Consider the following 6,005-nt stretch of genomic DNA (forward strand, 5'->3'; position numbering starts at 1 on the left):
ACCAATTTGTTGATTGAAATCTTTCCGTTAGAATTTTGTAAACTTCAAATATTGGAATGTCTTTTACTTAAAAAATATATACTATGCTTGTGATCACAAATTTAATTAACTATTTGGTTACATATTCTTTACACCGGTTTCCAATAGACTTGCAAATTAGCAGAAACCCTAACAAGTGAATATATGAAATTATTCAGACACAAAAGGACTCAAATTGATCGGTAGTTTTGTCATTCAAATTTAAAAAGTATGTTCATGAAGTTCCAATGTTGCATCTAATACGTACCTAAACTTTAAAAATATCCAAGTATATCAATTTTGTGCCTAAACTCCTAATAAACATTTTTAAAAGTTCACGACCTTAATGAACTTTGTGAATTTTAGAAAATGTCCCATAAGTCAAAATTTATTAGACATAAAATCAGACACTTACAAAAGTAGGAGAAAAAGGTTCGCTTTTCTTTGAAACCTAAGATGAATTGATTATCAATTGGGCTATTAAAAGGAGAAATGATGGATTACAGTCGTATAGCAGTCATTCTAAAGTAAAAATAAAGAAAAAATCGAAAGAAAAAGAACTAAATAGAAAAGTTTTGGTAAAAGTTGCTGAGTTTGTAAGGTGAATGTTAACAAAGTCCTACATTGGCTAAGGAAAAGAGAGGGATCCATGATATATATGAGAGAGAACAATTATCTCCATTTGTATGAGATTTTTTGGGTGAAACAAAAAAATTTCACCAAAAAATAGCCACGAGAGCTATAAGAAAATTCAAGGTAAAATACAATGGAGGATAATTTCTCATTTTCTTGAATCATAAAAAATACATCCTATTTACTTATAAAGCAAAAAATGTAAGGAAATTGGCTTTTGAGTGCAAGGCAAGTTACTTCACATCATATTGATGTTGGTACATCACTATTTCATCCGACTATGTCTAAAGCGGACAATATCGTCATACCATTTGTTTTTGCTAACTTTTCGTTGGGAGGAGAGGAGAATTGAGAAGCAAGAAAGTAGTATTGGACTAAAAAATTAAAGGTTTAACTATAACATATCTAAACTATTACTCAAAGTTGGAATTCAAGCCTGAGTTACTAAAAGGTGGAGTTAAATTGGACAAAGATAAGATGGTACTTTCAATTGGAAGTTAGTATCTCTCTCAGAAGAAAAATACCAAATATTTTCATAGCTGCAGCGATGGAAAGATTTTCGTTGCCAGCCAAGTCACTGGAACAGAGTTGCTAAAGAACTCCTGCAACGGAAACGTAAGCGTCACACGCTTGAACAATGAAAGTAGTTTCATCGCATGTGCGACAAAAAGTCGTAAAAAATATAATGATTATGCAACAATAATTGTCGATTTTCTATTTTCTTTATTTTTATTATTATTTTTGCTTATACATTATTTCCCTCCATAGTGTGACATTAGAGGACACCGTCATTTACATTGTCATTATTTCCTTGCTAAATATAAAAAGAAGTTCAATTTTATATTTCCTGTAATTCTAAAAAATATGATAAATGAAAAAAAAGGTAAATTATATTGACCACATTAAACTTTTAAGTCCTTATTTAAGTAAACACATCAAATAATCCAAACTTCAAATTCAAAACATACCCAATGTTAATATAAAATATATGTTCTCTATATATATCGTTTACAACAACAATAGTGACAAGGTTATTGGATCTTCGAGCATAACTCGACACGATCATTAGACATTATTTCACTCATACCGAAATAATTATTGCATGTGATAACATTCTTGGCGAACTAAAAATACAATCCAAATTAAAATTATGATACGTGATACAACGAACATAAGACACATTCATGAAAGATACTTACATAAGCTCCATTCAAGACACATTTCAAGCCGCTCCAACAACAAACTTAATATTCTAAGAACAAACTCCATAACAAAAGTCTGGAGCTCCAACTACAAAACATAAGCCACATTTAATATGAGTAAGTCTAAAATATATATTTTTCTATTTAAAATCAGAAAAATATATATGTATATATATTTTTTGAACTATTTGTTAAATATGGATAAATGAAAAAAATAGTTTTTTTTTAAAAAATTGATAATATGTTATTTGTTATAAGAAATATGAGTTTTTCGGTTATTTGGGTTTGGGGTAGCCAGACTTAGCTTCGATTCGAGCTAAACTTGAGCTTGATAAACAGACTCCTAAAACGTGGGTTGGTTTTAGAGATAAAATTTTCACTCAATCCTTAGTCTCAAATCCTTACGACTTATTTTTTAAATTGTTCTTATTGAGCAATTATATTTGGAAAATTTAATAGGTATATTAAGTGGACTTGATTATGGGTCCATAACTTTTGATTCAGTAATGCGGTAGAAACTAGACGATTAATCTTAGTGGATTATAGAAAACTCTAGAATTAACATATAAATATATGGTTATGGTTTTGAATACACTACGCTACTTGGGCTTTGTTCTACATCAGACAGAAAGAATGGTCCATATTTGATCCGTGTTGCATAGTTGAGGAAGACCACGAATCCCAACTCCTTGTAGGTCATGATCAATCCTATCTAATGGTTATAGGTAATACTAATCTGTTTATAGATTTTGGTTCTCTTCCATGCTTAGATGATCAATTCTCGTTCTTGAATGGTATGACTCTTATTTAGAATAATCATAAATATGGATTTTTAAAAATTTTTCCAACATTTTCAACACTTCATATTTGAAATAAAATTTCCGTCGTTAATCTTTCTCTACTGTTGTCTGTTGACTTAGCAATCTAATATCCTCGACCAAACGCCCAAAATTAGCGTATGATGATCCACCTATGCTCACACTTCGCTTGCTAAATTAGCAATCTCAGCAGAAGATCTCACGAACTCCTCTCTTTTATTCACCATTAAATCATTCACCATCTTCGCCACAGTTGCTCTATCGCACACATCCTTCATATCCAAACCTAGCTTCCACACGTGGCTCACAAATCTACTGTTCACGTGCTGGTCCAACGCATTCGCCCAGCAAATCATGGGCTTCCCACTCACCATACTCTCCAAAGTCGAGTTCCAACCACTGTGCGTCACGAATCCGCCAACCGCTGCGTGGGAAAGCACTTTCTCTTGCGGGGCCCACCCCACGATGCACCCTCTCTTTCTCGTGCCCTCCTCCAACTCCGTTGGAATATCTAATTCACACTCTCCATTTTTAAAGCTGGTCCGAGCGTTGGACCCACAGGAAATTTCTGCCGCTGTTCACCAGCCCGTGCCAGAACTCCATCAGCTCGTGGCCTCCCATGACCGTTATGCTTCCGAAGCTGACGTAGATGACGGATTCCGGCGACTGGGCGTCCAGCCAGGCCAGGCAGCTCCGATCGACTTGTCGGAGATTGTTGAAAGACTCGGATTCTTGGTCGGAGAGGGAGAGCTTTGTTTTGAGGAGGGCGTGGAGAGGTCCGATGGGGTAGATGTTGGGGTATAAAGTTCGAGTCTCTGAGAGAATGGGTGCTTCCAAATCTTCGAATGTGTTCAATATGAGGGCGTCAAATCTTGCGCTCTGGATTGACTGGTTCACGATGAATTGGAGAGTTGGATCGTTTGGGTTCGTGGCTCGACAGAACCCAGGAAGATCTCTGCATCTAAGAATATTTTCCATACCTACAGACCACAAAGAAAAGGATCAGGAAGCAATATAAAAAATTATAGGATATATTTTGACGAAGGAAAATATTTAAGTAAAAATTGATGAAGTATCTATCACCACTAAATGTTTGATATTTAAAAAGGAAAAATGCAAAAATTGAAATTATTTTTCGAATTTAAAAAATTATGTCCAAACTTTATGGATTTGAAACTTTCTATTTTGGAAAATATTCGCTCCTCGAAATCTTGTCCATAATGAGTTGTCAAATATTTAAGGTGGTAAGGACAATGTTCCTCCTGAATTACATGTGAGGAGTTTTCCTTCTGTTTTTTACTTTATTTAGGAAAAAACTTGGCTCCTTAGTATTGTGCTCCTTACCCTCACGTGACCCTATAAAAACAAGATAAGTGTTGGTCGTTGTTTTTTTAGATTGGTTGGACAACTTTTCTCCCTTTTCTCTCTCTTCATGTAACTTCTCACTCCCTTCTTTTTCTCTCATGTTCTTCGTTTCCTTCTCGAAGAAGAGTAGTGTAACCTCATTTTTTTTTCAATTTTCTTCATCTCTATTTTGTTTTTAAACTTTATGCAACTCAAGTTTATCGAATGAGAAATGAATCTCCACGAATATTTATCCACAATTTAAAGGTGTTCAAATTGCATAACATTTCTCTTCTATCATTTCCTTTTGTGCTTTACTATCTTCTAATATTAGATGAAGACTTTCTGCAATTTGTTGTTCATAGTGTATGGAGAGAGAAAAAATAGGAAAAGTGGTCCAACTAATCCAAAAAAAGAATTCAAAGAGATTTGGGGAGATTTTGATGAGATTATGAGATTTGATAAAATGATTAAAAAAAGCAACAACCAACACTTGTCTTATTTTTATACGATCACGTGAGGGTAAGGAGCACAATGCTACTCAACTAGTGAAGTTTTTTTGCCTTTATTTATCTTCTAAATTTTCAGTTTGTAACCTGAAATTTGACTTTCATCAGCCAAGTTTATCAAATATAAGGAACTAAACCTAAACTTTAAAATAATAGTTTCTTCTTCTAATTTACTTTCACACATATACTTTCAAGAAAGAAGAACTCAGACATTATACATATAAAAAATTAAATTAGAAGGCCAGTATTACATAAATACCTGGTACGTTTCTGATGATTCTATCCATATCTTCCTTCCCTACAATATAATTTTCACACCAACATGGGAAACAAATTAAACATTAATAAAGAAACATAGCTATGGATTCCACAATTCAACAATTTTCTTCCTTGCAGCCATAGTTATATTAAAGAACGTACGCGTATGGTCTATTATAAAACTTTTGGTCGAATTATTTTTTTACTGGATAATCAAGCTTTTTAGTATCTGATACCATGTTTAGGGAAGATCTATTATAAATACTGGTTATGTCTTTATCTTTTCGATGGAGAATACTTTAACAAACCAGATTTAATAGGAAGTTGACCGTCACGGAAGAGCTTAGGAACACAGCGAGTAGCCCAAGAAGAACACGCACTGAAAGTATCGAAGCAAAAAATGGGCACTCCAAAATTGTCATCTTCATCAATGAGAAAGCTAAAGTAGCCATCGAGAATGATGCAAGTGAGACGTGGATCGAAGTGGCGCGAAAGCAGCATGCGTCTGAAAAGTGGCTTGGTGACGGCTGTGAAAGAGTTGACCATCTCGTCGAAGTGGTGGGAGAAGGTCCGTGGGTGGTCCGGGGGAAGGCCGTCGGTGATGGTCCGGAAATGGAACCCTGTGAACCGCGAGAAGCGAGCCACGACGTCAGAGTCGTAGGTGAGCTGGTGGTGGGCGTGGTCGGTGGTCAGGAACGTGACTCGGATGCCGGCGACGGCGAGAAGCTCCGCCAGCTTGAGCATGACGTTGATGTGGCCTTGGGCTGGCGCCGGGAGGATTAGAACATGAGGACTCCGCTGCTGCGGCGTTTGTGGCTCCATGGGCGCAACAGTGGCTCGATTCGTTTGGGGAATGGCGGAGGGTTCCTGCTCCACATAAATAAGTAAAATGTTGTCTCAGTATTTTACCATAAATAATGTTGGAAAAGAGTAATACTGATGTGAAAATATTTGGGTGCTGACCTCTTTTGAATTTTGTAAAAGTGCAAAAATAAAAATATTTTTTAAAATAACGAATGGTCAAAAATTGGCCTAAATATAAATGCTCACTAATAAGTGGATAGGAAAAAAATAGGTGCCTTAGTAGGGTGGTACCCTCTTTTTTTTTTGTCGTAACCATTAAATTTTTGAGGAGCAAGAGAGAAGAATGAATAAAAATAAATAAATAAATATATATTTATGTTTTTCAAGAAACTAAAAAATTGTAAAATTTTTATGGGTGG

General features: G+C 35.1%; 1 pseudogene across 1 annotated transcript; it reads right to left on the reverse strand.

Moving 5' to 3' along the window:
• Nucleotides 1-2,360: 2,360 nt before the first annotated feature.
• LOC111010028 (7-deoxyloganetic acid glucosyltransferase-like) lies at nucleotides 2,361-5,705 on the reverse strand (annotated as a pseudogene). The gene is made up of 3 exons (XR_015786995.1): nucleotides 5,091-5,705; nucleotides 4,784-4,822; nucleotides 2,361-3,651 (listed from the first exon to the last, which is right to left on the reverse strand). The product of XR_015786995.1 is annotated as a 7-deoxyloganetic acid glucosyltransferase-like (transcript).
• Between the last annotated feature and the right edge of the window lie 300 nt (nucleotides 5,706-6,005).

The sequence above is a fragment of the Momordica charantia genome (assembly GCF_013281855.1).
Source record: "Momordica charantia cultivar OHB3-1 chromosome 9 unlocalized genomic scaffold, Mcharantia_2.0 BLBB01000009.1, whole genome shotgun sequence".
NCBI lineage: Eukaryota > Viridiplantae > Streptophyta > Magnoliopsida > Cucurbitales > Cucurbitaceae > Momordica > Momordica charantia.